This window comes from Pan troglodytes, chromosome 4 (genome assembly GCF_028858775.2).
Source record: "Pan troglodytes isolate AG18354 chromosome 4, NHGRI_mPanTro3-v2.0_pri, whole genome shotgun sequence".
NCBI classification, from domain to species: Eukaryota; Metazoa; Chordata; class Mammalia; order Primates; family Hominidae; genus Pan; species Pan troglodytes.
The window spans coordinates 92,154,938-92,176,770 of record NC_072402.2 but is presented as its reverse complement, the minus strand read 5'-3'; the positions used below and the strand labels follow the sequence as shown (position 1 = coordinate 92,176,770).

General features: G+C 36.6%; 1 long non-coding RNA gene across 1 annotated transcript in view; it reads left to right on the top strand.

Annotated features, from left to right (window-relative positions):
• Positions 1-3,180: 3,180 nt before the first annotated feature.
• Positions 3,181-21,833, top strand: part of LOC107966564 (uncharacterized) — a 67,093-nt gene continuing 48,440 nt past the window's right edge. Inside the window, exon 1 of the long non-coding RNA XR_680240.5 lies at positions 3,181-3,359. This is a non-coding gene — a long non-coding RNA (uncharacterized LOC107966564). The remainder of the gene's footprint in view (positions 3,360-21,833) is intronic.

The window sequence follows — 21,833 nt, the reverse complement described above, 5'->3', positions numbered from 1 at the left end:
CTTTCTCCCATTTTCTCTACAACCAACAACTTCCTTCTTACTTTTCTCTAGCCGCAGGGAGCTACTTGTTTCTTTTCAAACATGGTAAGCATGCCAATCCTTGCATCCTTTGAACTGCCTATTTATTCTGTCTGGAATTCTCTTTCCTGAGATACCCACAGGGCTAATTCCCTCACCTCATTAAAATGAGACCTCCTTTGACCATTCTAATAATAACTTCTTCCTGTCCCCAGAACTCTTGAACCTTCTTAAGCAGTTCCACTTTTTCTCTTTGTTCATAGCACTTACTACTAGGTAATTTTTGCATCTGTATGTCTAATGTTTACTGTTGGTCATCCCATAACTAGGATATAAATACCTTAAGAGATGTGATCTTTCTCCATTACTCACTTATCCCAATCACTAAGAGCAGTCACTGGACCACGATATATGCACAATAGGTATTCATTTAACTAATGAATTACTAAATGCATGAGTTCGATGTGAACCACTAACAATACTTAATGGAATATCCATATATATAGGTGAGGCTTGTACCTTGATGACTTTATGCAGTGCTGACTGTGCAAGGGGAGACTCAAATGTCAATAGATGGAAACTTCTCCCCATGATCTTTTAGGTTTTTCAGACAAGGCTCCTCAGACTTCCCATTAGGCCTGAGAAAAGAGAAGTGATCTCATGACAAAAGCTGGGGATGCGATGTGGCTATGTGTAAATGTCCAGTTGGTTGCTTAATATCAATCAGCCTCTTCCTGGTAACTGTTCAGCTTGCCAGTCCTTATTTTAGAGGTCTTTGTCCAGAAGGGGATCCCTGGTGTTCAGGATACAGATCCTCCATTGACATTCTCAACATTTCACTCCTGCACGTGACCCTACCTGGCTCTTGAGCATCAACCTCTCGAGATGCAGGTGACAATCACCGCCTTTATTTTCTGGTTTGATCTGGGCACACGCATTAGTTAACACTCACCTATTTGCCTTTTCACCTTTAGACCGCTCTCTTGTTTTTGTCTGCATGAATCTTTACTTTTACTCATATTTACTTTTATTGGTAAAGTATTAGTGGGAAGAAAAAATATACCTGTGAATTAAATTCACTTGTCTAATTTGAATCTGGCTATTACTATATTTTCAGTAATTATCTTTTTTATCTCTAAGTCATCTAGTGTATCTGAAAGCTATTTATTATCTTTTTTCTGATTTATGACATTTTAACTGTATGAAATTCCATAGTATCTTTTATTTACAAAGGATTACTTCCAACATCATCAAAACTCACATTAAATGACATATTTGATTATCCATGTTTTTAAACTTAATATAATGCTTTGAAGAAATACTAATAAAAATATTAAAAACAGATTTTCATTAAAAGTCACCTGAAATTAAATGTGCCTGGTTTAAAAAATTAGCGAACACAGAAAACTTTTAGATCCAATTATATCTTTTAAATAAAATTAAAAAGTAACTGAGAAGTGACAGACTTATTTTATTTATTCTATTGTACTAATAGATACTCTTGATTTTCACTAGATAAAAACTGAAATTGGGATATAGATTGTTTTCAAAGAAGGTATAGAATCAAACAAAACTACGACTATGAATATAGTCTAATGATGATGTTTAAAACATAAATAAATTTGCTTGAGGAAGTTAGGAAAAGTTGTTATTTAGAGGTACTAGATGGACTAATTATTATTTTTTAAATGATCTCCCCAAAGGACACAAAGTTTCAAAATGACTTTGACAAGTTTTTGTAATGACATGAAATAAGTAAGATGTTATTCCTTTTCAGTATTGCTATTAATTCCTCTGAAGCTGTTGGTTCGAAGGCTTACAGAAAGAATGGTGTAGCAGCATCAGATGATAATTATATCACTCTTAATTTTCAATAATTTGGTATACCAAAATGAGAGGCCTCCATTATTGAGTGTTCTTTAGGTTTTCTTTTAAAAAGAAAAATATCACAAAGCTTGGTTTGTTTATGATGATAATCCTTCACTTTTAACAACAATGGTTTTAATTTTAGGAACAGTAATTTTGGTAGAATCTAACAAAACAGAAAATCACAAGAATTAAATATGTTAGAGGTAGAACTTATTTATTTTAACTGCATGAACGTATCCACTTCAGTTTCCGGCTGTGACTGTATCGAAGCCAACAGCACTCTGCTTCAGTTCCTCTTGACTTGCTGCAATGATTTATGTGTATGTTAACACTAATTCATGTCCCAAAGTGACAACTTGAAAGACTGCAAATGTTGCCCAGGTGGTTTATCAGAGAAGTTATTGAAATACAAGAAGTTAAGTATTCAGTGGGTGGTACCAGTAGGTCAAACACAATTCATCACACCCGATACAAATGCCCTTGGCTAGATCTGGTTGTATTTGTAACATTATCAAATGAATTACATATTGCAGTAAAAACAGATTGAAGGAGCTATTTCTCTGCTTTTGACCTTGACTCTCTGCTGACTTAAATATCATTTGGTGGGATTACTGTACTCTCTTCTTTATTTCAGATAAAAAATGTTGCCTCGTGAAATTTTCAATACATTTCTCAAAATTTTTCATAATCATCAAAAAATTATCAACCTTGAGGCGAATATGTGAGGGAGGTTTGGGAACGAAATGATGAGGTGAAAATTTGATGTAAATAGTTGTTCATTTTACTTTTACAATTTTAACGGTGAAAAACTATTTTGGGTCATGGCCGTATGTTCATTAATTCATAAGAGGGGGGTATGCATACATCTTCATGAGAAAACATGGTATCAGTATCAGGAGATGTCCAGGCTGAATATTTAAATAATAAATCAAAAAAATTATTTCATAACTAGCCATTTTCAGAAATTATTCAACTCCTCTGTTTATAAGCCATAAAGAACCATTCTAGCAGTGATAGTCTTAATTCCATTCAAGTGTAAATGCTAATCAGTTTCCAGTTTGGTGGTTGTGGACTATGACAAGCAATTATGTTCTTGGGACCAGGGAGAGACCATTTTCTGCTTGTGGGGCTGAAACATGCAATTGGGGCAGCATGGCAAACAGAATTTTAAGATAAACCTCAGCATCCTGTCCCTGGCATATACACTACCTTTGAGTGTAAACGGGGACTGTGATTATGATGTGATAGTCATTCTCATCATTGTTACCTAAGACATTAGCCCCGGCAACCACAGAGAGATATTTTCCAGCTGGTTTTGAGGAAGTGAGCTGCCATGTACTAGGCCACGTGGCAAGGGCCTGGTTGGGGACCTCCAGGAGTTGAGAGCATCCTCTGGACAACATGGAAAAAGAAAATGAAAATGGTGACCTCAGCCCTATAGCTAGAAGGAATTGAATCCTGTCAACAACGATGTAAGTCTTAACGAAAACCCCAAGCTCTAGAAGAAAAGATAGCCCAGTTGACAGCTGAACTTTAACCTTGTGGGACCTTGAATGAAGGAGGAGCTAAAATGTGCTAGACATCTGATGCATAGAAAGTGTGAGATAATAAATGTATGCTTTTTATAGCTGCAAGGTGTGATAATCTGTTACTCAACAGTATAAAACTAGTACATCTTACCTAGTAACTGGAAAACATAGGTTTATATGGAAAAAAAATTTTTCACAATGTTTTTATCTATTCAGTGACAGTTTAAGACTAGATATCTTCTCAGGTAAGTTGATAAATAAATGCATAATCCTGTTAGAAAAAAAGGAAAGATTGTATTTGAAAGTCTCCCATCATAAATGTGTGTTAGCATAATATATAGCACAGCAAAATTATTTTTACGCATTTTAATACAATTTGTAAAGGCTCATTGACCAAAATATTTTAACTGGATGCTGCAATTAAAATAATTTGCAGATTTTGATTTACAGCTACACTAATGCAAGGTCATTAATTCTTGTAATTATGCTCATGCCATTCTTTATTGCAGGAGAGAATACATATAGCACGTGATTGTATGCAATTATTATTTAAACTACTATAAAGAACATTTCACCAATGAAATACTGATGTTTTATATTTCTCAAAGAATAGGGTAACAAAAATAGTTTGCAACATGAGATAAATCCAGAAGTTGTGAACATTAAATAATTGTGGATTTAAATTTTGTTTTCTATGTTGCACTTTTTATATATAATGCTAGAAGGTACAGACATAGGTTTAATAGTGATAATGTGTCTGGAATTGGTTCCTTCCACTGGGTTCTCGGTCTCGCTGACTTCAAGAATGAAGCCGCAGACCCTCACGGTGAGCGTTACAGTTCGTAAAGATGTGTCAGGAGTTTGTTCCTTCACATGTTCAGATGTGTCCGGGGTTTCTTCCTTCCGGTGGTTTCATGGACTCCCCGACTTGACTTCAGGAGTGAAGCCGCAGACCTCTGCAGTGAGTGCTACAGCTCATAAAGGTAGCGCAGGCCTAAAGAGTGAGCAGCAGCAAGATTTCCTGTGAAAAGCAAAAGAATGAACCTTCCAAAGCTGGAAGGAGCCCCAAACAGGTTGCCGCGGCTGGCTCGCCTGGCCAGCTATTTTTCCCTTATTTGGCCCCACCCATGTCCTGCTGATTGGTCCATTTTACAGACCGCTGATTGGTCCGTTTTTACAGAGTGCTGACTGGTGCGTTTACAAACCTTTAGCTAGACACAGCGCTGACTGGTGAGTTTTTACAGAGTGCTGATTGGTGCATTTACAAAGCTTTAGCTAGACACAGAGCACTGATTGGTGCATTTACAATCCTTTAGCCAGACAGAAAAGTTCTCCAAGTCCCCACGTGACCCAGAAGCCCAGCTGGCTTCACCTCTCAATAACATTGTTAAATTTATAACCTCAACTAGAAAGGAGGATGAGCATAGTCCAGCTGAAGAAAGAGCTAAAATATCGATTTAGAACTAGTCTACATATTTTGAGAAAAAAACATTTCATTCAATTTGCTGTTTATATCTAATAACTAAGAGTGATGCTAATACATGCATGAAAATACTTCATTCTGAAATTATGAGCATTGTTTGAATAACTTATGAAAGGGGTTCCCCATTCCTCAGAAAGATTTCCAAAAAGGAAAGATATAACAATACTCAGGCAAGTACTTTTTTCATTGTGTAAAAATTTCATGCAAAGCAACATTTGTAACAGAAGTGTAAAGTGCTAATACAACATACCAAATACATTTGTACACACTTTTTGTTTAATAAATATGCCATTCCTCAAAGCACGCTTCTAGCCATCCTCTTACTCACTATGTGTAAAATTTGTGCTGCTTTTTTTTGTTTGTTTTTGAGATGTTTTCCCGCTTGTTACTCAGGCTGGAGTGTGTGGTGTGATCTCAGCTCACTGCAACCTACGCCTCCAGGTTCAAGTGATTCTTGTGCGTCAGCCTCCCGAGTAGCTGGGACTACAGGGGCCCGCCACCACACCTGGCTGATTTTTGTATTTTTAGTAGAGATGGGGTTTTGCCATTTGGCCAGGCTGCTGTGGAACTCCTGGCCTCAAGTGAACTTCCTGCCTTGGCCTTCCAAAGTTCTGTGATTAAATGCATGAGCCACCACACCCAGCCTGTGCTGCTTTTTTACAAAAAATAAATTTGCTATCTAAGGCTGTGTCCTTATGTAGTATCATGCTTACTTAAGCATATGCTTGAACTTAATATGAACGGGATAATAATACATTTTATACAAAAATTTTCCATCAAAGTTGGTAAAATAACAAGGAACAAAAGCAAGCGGGAATTAGGTAAAATATTTAGCAAATTTATGACTAAGGATCCTTTCCACGGTAGCATTCTGCCTGTCTTGGGGGCAATGAGGTCAGATCCTTGAAGCTCCACCTTTCTATTTTGGATAGAGTAGTGCTATTCAGTCAAAGTTTGCCTCTCTCTCTGCTTCATCTGCTTTCCATTTATTTACAATTGACCAACTGGGGGAAATATTATTTCTTTATCAAGGGCAATAAAGTAAATTAGGTGACTGCCAAGCTTGTTTGGGTGGTGCATTTCTATTCTGCTTTGAAGATAACTATTCATGATTCAATCTTGTGTTTTAATTTTCAGCTTACCTTTTAAAATGCAACCATATTTTCAAGTTCATTGAAGTAAGCAAGAGGAAAGATCATTGCAATGTCACCATCCATATCACCTATAAATATGTTAAAACCTTTATTATTTCTCTATAAGTATTATCTATGTGTAGACAATTGGCCAAATAGTTACGTTATATTGATAAAAAGTCATGATTCTTGTCCTTGAGACATAAAATAGAGTATGAATTAATAAAGTAGGGCCTCTGGGCCAAATCCAGGCCAGTGCTTGTTTTTATAAATAACGTTATTGGAACACATCCATGTTCAATCAGTGACACATTGTCCATGGCTGTTTTTATGCTACCATGACAAGTTCAGTGGCTAGGACAGAGATCACATGGCCTGCAAAGCCTAAAACATTTACTAACTGACCCTTTACAGAAAAAGTTTTCTGGCCGGGCGCGGTGGCTCACGCCTGTAATCCCAGCACTTTGGGTGGCCGAGGGGGGTGGATCACGAGGTCAGGGGACCCAGACCATCCTGGCTAACACGGTGAAACCCCGTCTCTACTAAAAATACAAAAAATTAGCTGGGCGTGGTGGTGGGCGCCTGTAGTCCCAGCTGCTCAAGAGGCTCAGGCAGGAGAATGGCATGAACCCGGGAGGTGGAGGTTGCAGTGAGCCGAGATCGCGCCACTGCACTCCAGCCTGGGCGACAGAGCAAGACTCTGTCTCAAAAAAAAAAAAAAAAAAAAAAGTTTTCTGACCCCTGATATAAAAGAAAAGAAGGGTCAAATCAAGGATCAAAATTCAAATGATCTAATGGAGTATTTATATTTTTGGGGGGTCTAACTTCTCCACACAACTATTATGATTCCCTAAATTACCTTCCAATAAACCACTGATACTTGAATTCCCATCTCAAGGTTGATTTTGGGTAAATCAAAACAAAGACAAGTGGTATTAGAAGTGGATTCCTAGAAGGCAGATTCTCATAATGGGTTTCCAGTACAGAATTGTCCTCTGGCTATTTATGGTGATAAGTGAAGGAGTGAGAACTCTTAGCGTAATAAAACATCCGAAGTTCTAAGACCCCCCACATGTTGTGAATTTGGTTGGAGTAAAGATCTAAGGGTCCATACTGGGCTATAAAAATAGTGTAGTACTTGAGCAGTACTGTAAAAATGGCAATTATAAATAATTATGAGTGTTGAGGAGGTAATATGAACACTCAAGTTCAAAGCAGTAAAATAAAAATTAAAAAAAAAGACAGACTTAGGTAAGCCATCTATCAACTTGGAGAATGCTGATGCTTTGTTGAAAGAGAGCTTTGTCTTACAAATTAGGCACTTATAAAAGTAAGTAAATCTCAGACTTGAGGAATATACTGAAGCAGGAAATTCCCCTGACCCCTTGGCGGGTGGGAACTGCAGTGCAGGCACTGGAGCTAGCCAGCTGCTTCAGCATTGGCAGGGGCAAACTCCACTCACTGGAACCTGTCGGCGCTCAACCCTTCCCGGGAAGGGGCACGCAGGTGAGCGCTTTTGGGTGTCAGCTGGAACAAAACTCTGTGAGCCCCACGGAAGCATCTAGCGGGGAGTACCAATGACCTCCAAAGCCCCAGACAGCAAGTGTTACAGTGGGAGGCACCTGGTGGAAGGTAATTGAATCATACCGGCGGCTTTTTCCTGTGCTGTTCTCGTGATAGTGAGTAAGTATCACGAGATCTGACGGTTTTATAAAGCGTAGTTTTCCCTGTACAAGCTCTCGCCTGCCGCCATGTAAACGTTCTTTGCTCCTGCTTCGTCTTCTGCTGTGATTGTGAGGCCTCCCCAGCCACGTGGAACTGTGAGTCCAGTAAACCTCTTTTTCTTTATAAATTACCCAGTTTCGGATACGTCTTTATTAGCGGCGTGAGAATGGACTAATACACTAACTTTCTCAGTGAGCATCTTATTCCAGTTATAAAACTACCTCCGGTTCTGAAGATACAAAGATAGGATAATGCTAACTATTTCTTTGCATAAGGCAAGTGAAAAAATACAGATGACCTGATATCTTCTATCTGCCTACTCTCTCTACCTTTTGAAAGCTCTCTTTCTGTTGCTTTAATAGCATTGAATTGATACGCCATTATTGTGTCTATTCCTTTCACAATACCCTTAAATAAAGTCTTACTTTTAACTTTTTCCAGTGCCGTTTTTGTTTTGCTGAACCTTAGAAAAATTAATAGTTTACAGTAAATTAGGTGGAGATGCTAGAACATCTGAGGCAAAATATTGAGAATGGGTTTTAAAGGCTACATAAAAATATGCTGGCCAGGCGCGGTGGCTCACACTTGTAATCCCAGCACTTTGGGAGGCCCAGGCGGGCGGATCACGAGGTCAGGAGCTCGAGACCACGGTGAAACCCAGTCTCTACTAAAAATACAAAAAATTAGCCTGGCGTGGTGGTGGGCGCCTGTAGTCCCAGCTACTCGGAGAGGCTGAGGCAGGAGAATGGCGTGAACCCGGGAGGCAGAGCTTGCAGTGAGCCAAGATTGCGCCACTGCACTCCAGCCTGGGCGACAGAGGGAGACTCCGTCTCAAAAAAAAAAAAAAAAAAAAAAAAAAAAAAAAAAAAAAAAATGCTAAAATGGATTATGTAAGAACAGATAATCCACGATTTAACTATGTCCCCGCAGAGAACTTAGGAGAGATTCCCTTCACTAAAGTGGTAAGATATATGTCATGCCACTACCATCAAGATTTCAGATAAAACAGGAGAGGTAAATCTTCCCCAAAACTCAGTCTACTGCCATCAAAGGTGCAGAAAATATATATTGTCTATGAAATACAATTGATGTTCATCACATATAATCCTAATTTATTTTACCTTGCCTTTTGTGTATTCCAGTAGACTCTATTTAAATATTTCACAATGACAGAAGCTATGAATAAAAACAAAATTAATTTTATTTTTCATGTTTATATTCCATTTATTTCTAAATAGGATATTGCAACTTAATATAATTTTTTAAAGATGCAAACACAAACATCATTAAATTGTTTAAAAAATTCAGAAAAAAATTAAAATACATGGAATGAAAAAGGCACCTATAGGAGGGATAAAGATCCTACTTAAAATTAGTTGTGAGTATACTAGTGGACAACAAAAAAGAGATTACAATTGGATATGTTGCTCCTGTTATCCAAAGTAGGAAGCCCATTCTTTCTGTGGATCAGTGTCTTAGTTTTCTATCACTGCTGTAGCAAATAGTCACAAATTTCATTGTTTGGAACAACACAAACATATTTTCTTAAAATTCTGTAGGCCAAAAGTCTTGGTAGGCTCAACTGCTTCCCCTTTTCCAAATCTCACAGGACTACAATCAAGGCATCAGTTAGCCTGGGCTCTTATTTCAAAGCTTTGAGAGAGAATCTTCTTCCAAAATCATTCGTGTTTCTGGCAAAATTCCTGTGCTATCCTGGCAGGCTATTGGCTGGGAAACCTAGCTGCTTTAGACCACCTGCATTCCTGATCGCTTCATCCTTTCATTCTTCAAATAAGCAATGTATGTTAAGTTCTTAAGCTTTAAGTCTCCCTGACATCTCTTTTGCCAGATTTCTTCTTCTCCAGCTGAAGATAGCTCTCAGCTTTTAAAGGTTCCTGTGACTAGATTGGACCCACTCATAAATTTCAAATTAATCTTTTAATTTTAAGATCTTCAACCTTAATTACATCTGCAAAATTCCTCTGTTCAAGAAATATTATGTATTCACAGGTTCCAGGAATTAGGGAGTAATTCTGGAAAGTAAAACTTGGAATGTCAAGCTTTCCTAGTACCAAAATATTACCAAACACACAAGCACAGCCTTTTCGAATATGACTTAAGTTGGGTCATAATAATAAATGTAATAATATTAAGCAATAATGTCCTTAATACCTCTGAAATTATTTAGGCATACTTCATTTCCTTTGGCAGTTGTAAATTCCCAAGCAATCTTGTTTCATAATAATAAAATGTTTTACCCAGACAAGGGTAGTGTAGTTGCTTCTAGAAGTAAATTGTCTCAAGATGTGTTGAAATTGTACTTTCTTTAGACAATGGTTCTGATATAATATTTTCTGACTTTTGATAGAGGCTAAAATTAGGTAGTTTTTTCTAAAAGTATTTAATTAGGGCTTTGGATACTGGTAGTTTTATATTGTGAATTGGGAGATTTGTTCACTTTGCAATTAGATAAACAGAAGATGAGTTTGAGCACCAACTGTATTTTTCTCTTCCTCTGTCAATAGAGTTTGTTAGGTAAAATCCCTCAAATATCAGGTGAACTCAAAAGAATGTCTTTTGTATTTAAACTGGTTGCATAGATTCATGTATATCAAGTGCTTGAAAATTAGCTAATATTTTCTTTAATATGATGAAGATGCCTCATTTTCATTCTTTCTAAATGTAGTTCAGTTGCTGAGAGAATTTTAGTATGCTGAGTGATAGTTCTGGCCTTTTGGCAAATCAGGCATATCCTGAATGTAATGATAATCCCCACCCAGCAGGTATTTCTAACTGAATACAAACAAAATTAACTGTGTGAAAATGTTCATATAATTATGGTGTGACAGGATGTGAGATAAGACACTTTATTTTCCTTATTGTCAATAGGCAGATTGCAGACTAATTTAGTGATTTAAAAGACATAAACAACTAATTTTTTAGGCATAAAAAACCTAAATCAATGTTTGAGGCAACTAAATAACTAAATCAATACTGTGAGGTAAACATTTTAAAATAAAATATTTTTATATTCTTATTTTCTTTTATGTACTATTAACAGGCTTGGAAATATTGTTTCCTCTTCTTAAATATACACAATAATACATATTTTGGTAGTTTATTCATCTTAAAAATAATGAAAGAATCCAGTATTTATTTTGAAGACATTGCATATGCATATACAGTTATATAAATATGTATTCTTTTTCAATATTTTCCGATACTCCAAGTCTCATGACTCATAGAATAAAATTGAAAATAAAAGCTGTTGACTAATATGATTTATTTCTGTTTGCAAATTTGTAAATAGGAAAGCCTCTCAAATGCTTATCAGCTCCAAGAATACATAAATACAGAATATCGAGCTCCTATTGCTGCGTATTCCAACCCCCCACAAGCTGCCATCTGTTACTCATAGGTACAGCTTTCTAACATCAGGTCTCTATGAACTGGATGCTTACGTTTTACAAAATAAATGGTGGAAAGAAACCAAAAATGGTTAGAGTCTCATCTCTACCACTGTCAAATGGGCTTCATTTTTCCCTTTTCTCACAGCAAATAACAAAATATCCTCCAGAGAGTTGTGCTAAATGCTGCCTCTGGTCATATGTTGCTTGGTGTGTAGGGCGCAGCCGCAATGGAGCAACAACATTATTTGCAGATGTTATTTTGTGTTCTGAAGTGTTCTTTTCTTATTAATTTATGCTAAGTCAAATTTGCACTGAAATACTAAAGTACTAAATACTGAATTTAGTATTTTGAAGAATATTGAGGAGTATAAGCAGGACATATATCACAATTGCTTTTATTTATTAATAAAATAATAGTGTTTATCTTAGTTCTTATATATAACTTTTTTAAAGTAACATGGAAGCATGAGTAAAGTTAAAACTTTGAGTGACCATTTTCAGAAATAAAACTGTATTTAGGTACATGGAAACCAAAATTTAGACTTAAAGTGAAAGATAGGATTTGGATTATCTAGTTTTGATGTGAAGAAAGCAAGCTGATCCAGGCTGCCATTTACTTGAACTACTCTTTGTAGGCCTCAGCCTCACGTTCAAAAGTGTTCCACACAGCTACTGGGTACAGTTGTCTCTATTTAACCATACATGAAGGAGGGTCATAAAAGCATGGGATTTAGTAAATCGGTATGCTGAGTCATATGTTGCAATAAACTGCATATAATAAATTAGTTGAAATATGCAATGCACAGGTGGGACGTATATAATATACATAAAAACTATGTAATATATACCTACATACATACATACGATATTACAGCAAAATTTGGAGCTATATTCCAATTGTTTTCCCCTTATACATTTGAGGAACTCTTTGGTCAGCATATGGCTCTCTCATAAGGTCTCCCTGCCTTTTTTTAATGTCCAACCCTCCTTTGCATTCCCACCTGGCCCAGAACGTGTGCTCATCCTGTACTTAAGTAATTATTGCATTCATTCAATCTTTATCCCAGAGCTTTTTTTTTAATTGTGCAGAGTTTTCACACTACCTACAATTTCTAGAATGTTCTATCTACAAAGCATGAAGGATTCGTGTCTATTTATCTTGATCTAGCAGTTTCTTTTTCTATGGCACTAAATAAACTTATAAAAATGCAGGATTTAAAAAATATGATTCAATTTTTCTAAAGATGGTGAAAGTGATATTTTCTTTAGAATTTTTTCCTGATGGATATTATGTATAAATCTCTCTGATTTCACATGGCAAAAATAAGGTTAAGTTAAAAATTACCTGAGAGAATCCTTGAATTTATGACTTCTGGGCTTAAGTTTTATTGTAACATCTCCACGTTTCAATATTTAACTATCTCTGGGCCACATAAAGCATGAGGACAGGTACTTTTGATATATTTGCTGTGTTGTGGGAGAAAAACAAATCTCACCATTTTCTTATAATTGCCCCAAAATTTTAGTTTAAGAAATACTTTTAATAAAAGTAGTCTCCTTCCCAGATTAGTAAATGTATTCTAACTAAAGGGTTTTGTGTGTGTGTGTATGTGTATATGTATACACCTATATATATTCATGTATATATATACATCTATATATATACACACACACCTTTAGTTAGTCTATGTGTGTGTGTGTGTGTGTGTGTATATATATATATATATAAAAGTTATAGTCAATTGAACTCAACAAATCAAATGATTGAATGTGCCCTATCTGCCAGGTATTCGATAATATAATTGAGAGTGAATACAAGAAAAAATAAACTATACTTACTATCTCAGGAAGTCCATTTTAATTGGGAAGTAAAAATGTAGCCACATAAACATGTTACATATTGATAGGATACATTTTGGTGGTGTTTGCCAGGTGCTGCAGTTGTGGAATTAGCAGCTATTAATTTTATCCTAGGGGTTGAAGATACTGTTAGTGCTAGTTTTTGAAGAACAACTGGGGAATTTCCAGCTGAATTTGATAAGGACAATACAGGGAATAGAAATACTATTGTCAGAGAGCTTTACAATGCAAAGTTTCTGTGTTCCAGTAATGTGTCTGTACAAGAACAGAAAAACTATCGTGGATTCAAATTTGAAACTGTTTGTAAGCCTGAACAAATAATTTTAAGCAGAGGCATTCACAGTGTGATTTATTTTATAAAGAATATTTGGGATCTCAAATTGCAGAATGGATAGTTTATATTAGAAAAGTATTTTAACAGTTCAACATAGGAATAATTGCAAATTGAACTAGGGTAGATATTGTGGGGAGAGGATAGATATGTATGCACTTATATGTACAGATGTGCATACCTCCTTGTTTGGATGATGGGACCCAACACATGGGCACTTGCATAGACGAAAAGCAAATTCTATGTTACTTTCAACCCCAAAGGAGAGAAGACTGCCTGGCAGGGTACACAAGGTGGCCCACCCAGAGACAGAGTAACCTCAGGATGGAGCTGTAAGAGATAGGTAATGTATAGCAAGTGGGGAGAGATGAGTGAGGTTTGGTATCTGGCTCTGGGGAAATTCAGGGAAGTGTTTGTGACTGAGCATGTGAGAGCCTGATAAGGGAGCTGGTTGAGGTGGGCCTCTTCCAGCCAATTGGAGGTCTGAGTATAACAAAAAAGCAGAGTAAGAAGGAATTCCTCTGGCTGGACTGCCTTGAACTGCAATATAGGAATTCTCCAGCCTGCAGACTTGAATTGAAACGTTGGCTGTTTTGGGGTGGAGCTTTCTAGTCTTTAGATTAGAGCTTTTTGCATCAGCTCTTCTGGGTCTCCAGCTTGCTGACTGCCCATCTTGGGACTTCTCTGTCTGCATCTCTCTTATGTGTATACATAAGATTTGTTGTTAAATTTTGCACACACACACACACACACACAATTGGAATCTGTTGGTTCTGTTTTTCTGAAGAATCCTATTATAGGTCCACATGGGGAAGTACTAGATTTTGGCAGAAGGAGAAGTAAGGAAAAAGTATAGATTCCTCAGGGATCTAGAACTAGAAATACCATTTGAACCAGCCATCCCATTACTGGGTATATACCCAAAGGACTATAAATCATGCTGCTATAAAGACACATGCACACGTATGTTTATTGTGGCACTATTCACAATAGCAGACTTGGAACCAAGCCAAATGTCCAACAATGATAGACTGGATTAAGAAAATGTGGCACATATACACCATGGAATACTAGGCAGCCTTAAAAAATGATGAGTTCATGTCCTTTGTAGGCACATGGATGAAATTGGAAATCATCATTCTCAGTAAACTATCGCAAGAACAAAAAACCAAACACCGCATATTCTCACTCATAGGTGCGAATTGAACAATGAGAACACATGGACACAGGAAGGGGAACATCACACTCTGGGGACTGTTGTGTGGTGGGGGGAGGGGGGAGGGATAGCTTTAGGAGATATACCTAATGCTAAATGACGAGTTAATGGGTGCAGCACACCAGCATGGCACATGTATACATATGTAAATACCCTGCACATTGTGCACATGTACCCGAAAACTTAAAGTATAAAAATAATAAAATAAAATAAATAATATTTAGGAAGAACCATTACTTAATAAAAGATAAACCATTTATTCAAATATTTTCTTTTATTTCTGAATCCATCACTGTGGGAAATCTGGAATTCTACATTTCACAAGACAATGAACTTTTGTTTGCCCTGGAGAAAAATGTAACTTTTCACAGGCTTTTTCTATTTTAACATATATAGAGATAGTTTTTGGAAATTTAAGAACAAGAGTGGACCTAAGTATGAAAAATACATACAACTTTTTCTTTAGTTACTCTTGATACTTTTCATTGTTCAGGTTTTATGTATAATAAAACCTTACTTTATTTCCTTTCTTTTTAGTTTTCTTCCTTTGTTTTGCTATTGCTATAGCACGGGATAAAGAACTTACAGAATATACATTGATTGGTTATGCAATTTAATTAATTTTTTAGGAGTTATGATTATTATAATCATCAAAGCCTTGGGCTCAAAATAAAAATAATGATTTTAATTTTTAAATATACTTTTATTTTAAGGAATCAGTGGCTATGATTAATTTAATAGAACTCCTTCAATTATAATAATGTTTTGTTACAAAGCTTACATGTCATTTCTTTAAGCCAGCTCTTTTTATGTTATTAATGTTAGAACATTTTAAGTCAATGATTTCATTTGCTAATATTGGTTTATTTCTAACAGCATCCATCATTGTTTAACAGTCTGTTGGAGTGTTGCAAATTTATGAATTTTTATTATGAGGGCTCCTTTTGGCAACAGATAATTTTTTGTTAACTATCATCAAAAAAGATAGAGGCTTTCTTCTTTCAAGAACAATTTGCGTTTTGATAAAAACAATGTGTTATAATGGATAACATTTATTTTATATAATGTTATAACTATTAGGGATGAGGTTTTTATAGAGATTATTATAATAACTTTGCTAGTCATTGATTTTTATTCAGTAATATATGTTGTCTTGTGTGTTTGTGTGTGTGTATTCATTCCCATGGATACTTGTCCTATGGTTGTAAAAACATTAATGTCAAAATGCATGAGTTGAATTTAAGACATGGAGAGACTGCAATTGTAGTAGCAATTAATTTTGTTCACTATGTATTCAAATATGGTCACCTCACTGAATTCTGAAAATATAATAGAATTATCCTTCCTGATTCTGATGTAGGTGACTGCAGCCACAGGATTAGTTCTGAAAAATTATAAGTGCATTAAACATCTCACTTATAGGAAAGACATTTACTTAATAAGAAGAGCTTCAAGAACATTCTTTACTTACGCCACAATATCTGGCAGAATGTGTGATATAGTTAGTAAACAAGCCCAGATACCTAAATGACTACAGTGAGCACAGGAGCCACCTCCCATATACAGACTTACAACTGACATGTTCCTTGAGCAAGTAATAAACTTTTATTGTATCAAGACATTGTTATTTTATTTGGAGAATATTATAGAATAATCTCTGTTATCCTGATTTACATAACACAATTCACCTTTTTCATATGCATGTAAGAATACAGATCATTAACATGGTTATTTTCTATGAAAAGTATAGTTCAAGTTTTAATCTGACACTTGAAATAACAGTATGCCTTTGCCCAACTAAATATAACTTGCTTTTTTATTGTCAGTGAGGATAATAATTTTTATCACTATATTTCTCAAAATACAAAGCAAGAAAGAATTCACCGAGTCTGTAATTAGTTCAGGAAATATGTTGAAGAAACATAAGGGGGCCAGGCGCAATGGCTCACACCTATAATCCCAGCACTTTGGGAAACTGTGACGGGTGGATCAATAGAGCTCAGGAGTTTGAGACTAGCCTGGGAAACATGGCAAAACCCCTGTTCTACAAAAAAATACAATAATAACAGTTATAATAATCTGGGTGTGGTGGTCTGCACCTGTAAGTCCCAGCTATGTGGAAGGCTGAAGTGGGAGAATCCAGGCCCAGGAGGTTTAGGATGCAGTGAGCCATATTCCTGACACTGCACTCCAGCCTAGGTGTCAGAGTGAGGCCCTATCTCAAAACATAAAAAATAAAAAAATAAGGATTACATGAAATAGGATACTGTTATTATTAAATGTAACACAAAATAAATCCCGATGAGATTATAATATGCTGATAGTGATAATAACAATTATAATACCAGCAAAATTATATTTATTAAATACTTAAAATGTGCCTGTCACTATACTAAGTGATTTGCATGTTGTATCCCATTTATTCTCATAGCAATCTTGTCATATAAGTAATATTATCTCAATTTTTTCAGAAAATAAAGCCAAACTAAGGTTTAGTGAGGTGTTTTGGGCTGAATTGTGTCACCGCAAAATTCAGAACCTCAGAATATAATGGTATTTAGAGATAAGGTCTTTCAAGAAATGATTATGTCAAAATGAGCCTGTTAGGGTAGGGTCTTAACCCATATGACTGGTGTCCTTATAAAAACAGGAGGAGACACCAGGGATGACACACACAGAGGAAAAGCCACGTGTGGACACAGTAAGAAGGCAGCCATCTGAAAACCAACAAGAAAGATCTTACGGGAAACCAGCCCTGCCTGCACCTTGATCTTGGATTTCTAATCTCCATAAATATGAGAAAAATATTTCTATCAAGTCACAGATCTGTGGCATTTTGTTATGGTAGTCATATGGCAGTTATATTATTATCTTTAACTATAATAAGATAGAGGTAAAGATAACTTACGTGAAGTAACAAAAATAGTAAGTGACAGAGACAGCATTTACATCAGGAGTGTTTAACATTAGTTTACACTTGTATCCCAAGCACACATTGCAGTTTGGATATTTCTTTGTGGTTGCAGCCTTTTTTGCTTAGCCTTTTTGTTGCTTCTGTAACAGTTATTGTTCAACAATAAAATTGCCATAAGCCTATTTCACCATATTAGAATTTAGATCACAAATTCATTCCCAAACATCTGTTGAGAACACATTGGATGTCTGAATTAATATGACTTAAGAAACACAGTTTTATGGTATGTGATCATCTGACTTAGTCTTCCAAATGGTTAAAAATTCCTTTAAAAAATGGGAACTGTGCAGCTCATAAATCAACACAACATAGGTGAGGAATTTCCAAAGGTGATTAAATTTTTATGCACATTTATATAATTTAGCACATTAGTGTTCCTATGTCTGGGTAAAACTCTCCTGTGGGCTTTAAACTGCTTAGTTGGCATCATCAAATTAAAGATGACCAAATTAGTACATATTAGCAGTTAGATTCTTATATTTAAGGTCAATGTCTTATTTCCTGTATAATGTTAACAAACTTACAATAATTTGTAAGTCTTTGCTTGCATAAAATGCCACTCATAGTAAAGAATATTCTATAGCTTAAATGATAATGAGAAATATTTTGGATTTATATTCCAATTTTATATTACCAAAGGCTAGATGGTATAGATTCCAGTTATGTCATCTATACATGGTGCATCATTATTAACTTAAAGTAGAGCTAAAGCAAAACAACAGTAACAGAGGCACTATTTATAACAGTGAAAACATGGCCAGGCATGGTGGTTTATGCCTGTAATCCCAGCACTTTGGGAGGCTGAGGCAGGCAGATCATGAGGTCAAGAAGTCGAGACCATCCTGGCCAACATGGTGAAACGCCGTCTCTACTAAAATTACAAAACTTAGCTGGGCATGGAGGCGTGTGCTTGTAGTCCCAGCTACTCAGGAGGCTGAGGCAGGAGAATTGCTTGAACCCAGGAGGTGGAGGTTGCATTGAGCTGAGATCGCACCACTATACTCTAGCCTGGCGATAGAGCAAGATTCTGTCTAAAAAAAAAGAAAAAAGAAAAAAAAAACAGTGAAAACATAACCTTCCCTTCATTACTGAAGATCTATCAAAACCAATTGTATATAATGCAAGCATCTATAGCAAAAGTTTACTTTTGTTTAGACATATCTAAACCAGTCTAATAAAAGTAGCAATGTTTTGTGATAGAGACAGATCACAAATTTAGATATTAGAAATTGTTGAGACTATTGGATAATTAATTAATTTAGGGACCCTAGCTATCTTATACATAAATTTTAATATGTATTATGATTTATCAGTCATTTAAAAATGTCTACTTTTTGAACTCAAGATAATTTGTGAGCAGCATCAGAAAGGAGGAAACTTCTTTGTCCTCTTCCTTTATAATAATTCCTTCCATTTGGTTTTCTACCTGTATTTACAAAACATTTATAAATCATCCATTGCTTCCTAATGGCTTACAGAAGCAATGATGAAACTGTGACAGGATAAAATTAACAAGATTTTCTCATAATATAAAACTAAGCTCCATTGTGTGCTAGATGGTTTTTGTCTCAACGTTGTGATTTAACATAAATTTTAAACACAGAACACTATTTCAAGAATTCTTCTCTCATTCTGTAAACAAATTTGAAGAGGAATGTATTAGTCCATTCTCATGCTGCTAATAAAGACATACCTGAGACTGAGTAATTTATTAAAAAAAAAGATTTAATGGACTTATAGTTCCCCATGGCTGGGAAGGCCTTACAATTATGGCAGAAGGTGAAGGAGGAGCAGAGGCATGTCTTACATGGCTGCAGGCAAGAGAGTGTTGGCGGGGGAAACTGCCCTTTATAAAACCATCAGATCTCATGAGACTTACTCATTTTTATTAGAACAGCATGGGAAAACCTGCCCCCATGATTCAATTACATCCCACCAGGTCCCTTCTATGATACAAGGGGATTATGGCAGCTACAATCAAGATGACATTTGGGTGATGTCACAGCCAAACCATACCATTGTCCTTACATTTCAAAACACAATCATGCCTTCTCAACAGTCCCCGAAAGTCTCAACTCATTCCAGCATTAACTCAAAATTCCCAGTCCAAAATCTCATCTGAGACAAGGCAAGTCCCTTCTGCCTGTAAAATCAAAAGCAAGTTAGTTACTTCCTAGATACAATGGGAGTACAAGCACTGGGTAAATATACACATTTCAAATTGGAGAAATCAGTCAAAACCAAAGGGGCTATAGGCCCAATGCAAGTCTGAAATCCAATAGGGCAGTCACTAAACCTTAAACTTCCAAAATGATCCCCTTTGACTCCATGTCTCACATTCAGGTCATGCTGATGCAAGAGTTAGTTTCCCATAGTCTTGAGCAGCTCTGCCTTTGTGGCTTTGCATGGTACAGGACCCCTCCTGGTTGCCTTCACAGGCTGGCGTTGTGTCTGCAGCACTACCTGGCACATGGTGCAAGCTGCTGTTGGATCTACCATTCTGGGGTCTGGAATATGGTGGCCTTCTTCTTACTGCTCCACCAGGCAGTGCCCCAGCGGGGATCCAACCTCACATTTCCCTTCCACACTGCCCTAGCAGAGGTTCTCCATGAGGGCTCTGCCCCTGTAGCAGACTTCTGCCTGGGCATCCAGGTGTTCCCATACATCTTCTGAAATCTAGGCAGAGGTTCTCAAACCTCAGTTCTTGACTTCTGTCCATCTACAGGCTCAACACCACGTGGAAGCTGCCAAGGCATGGGGCTTGCACCCTCTGAAGCAATGGCCTGAGCTGTATGTTGCCCACTTTTTGTCATGGCTGGAGCATGTAGGTCACAGGACACCAAGTCCCAAGACTGCATACATCAGGGAACCCCTGAACCTGGCCCAGGAAACTATTTTTCCCTCTTAGACCTCTGGACCTGTGATGGAAGGGGCTGCCTCAAATGTCTCTGACATGCTCTGGAGACATTTTCTCCATGGTCTTGGTGATTAATATTTGGCTCCTCATTAATTATGCAAATTTCTGCAGGCAGCTTGAATTTCTCCTCAAAAAATGTGGTTTTCTTTTCTCTCATATCATCAGGCCATAGAGTTTTCAAAGTTTTATGCTCTGCTTCTTGTTGAATGCTTTGCCGATTAGAAATTTCTTCCAGCAGATACTAAATCATCTCTCTCAAGTTCAAAGTTCCACAGATCTCTAGGGCAGGGGCAAAATGCCACCAGTCTCTTTGCATAGCAAGAGTGACCTTTACTCCAGTTTCCAACAAGTTTCTCATCTCCATCTGAGACCACTTCAGCCTGGACTTTATTGTCCATATCACTATCAGCCTTTTGGTCAAAGCCATTAAACGAGTCTCTAGGAAGTTCCAAACTTTCCCACATTTTTCTACCTTCTTTGGAGCCCTCCAAATGGTTCCAGCCTCCACCTGTTACCCAGTTCCAAAGTCACTTCCATATTCTTGAGTATCTTTACAGCAGTGCTGCATTCTCTGTGCAACCAATTGACTATATTAGTCTATTCTCATGCTTCTAATAAAGACATACCTGAGACTGGGTGATTTATTGGAAAAAAAAAAAGGTTTAATGAACTCACAGTTCCACATAGCTAGAGAGGCCTCACAATCATGGTGGAAGGTGAAGGAAGAGCAAAGACATGTCTTACGTAGCAGAAGGCAAGAGAGCGTGTGCAGGGAAACTGCCCTTTATAAAACCCATCAGTTCTCATGAGATTTATTCACTATCATGAGAAAAGCATGGAAAAATCCCACCCATGATTCAATTACCTCCCATCAGATCTCTCCCATGACACATGGGGATTATGGATAGCTACAATTCAAGATGAGATTTGGGTAGGGTCACAGTCAAACCTTATCAAGGAATTGAATACAAAGAGATAATATACTAGTTATCATACTTTTGTGTGTTTACATAGGCAATATGAGTATTTTCTGTTTATCTTTTGCATTTAGGTGCTTATCTTTGATTTTTTTTTACCAGTTTCTTAAAATTACATAAGTAATCCACAAAAATCATCTCCAAATTATAAAAAAGATTCAAATTGGTTGACATAGAAATGTGTGTTTTCAAAGGCCAGTTCACCTTCTTTTTTTCGTCTGTAACACTCTCTTATCCCTAAATAAATTATATTGTAAGTTGTTGGTATACCTACATGGATCTCAAATGTGGACAATTTTTACCCCAGAATAATATTTGGCAATGTATAGAGACATTTTTGATTGCCTTATCTAAATAGAAGGAGTGAAGAAAACCTCTAGTGTGTATTAGC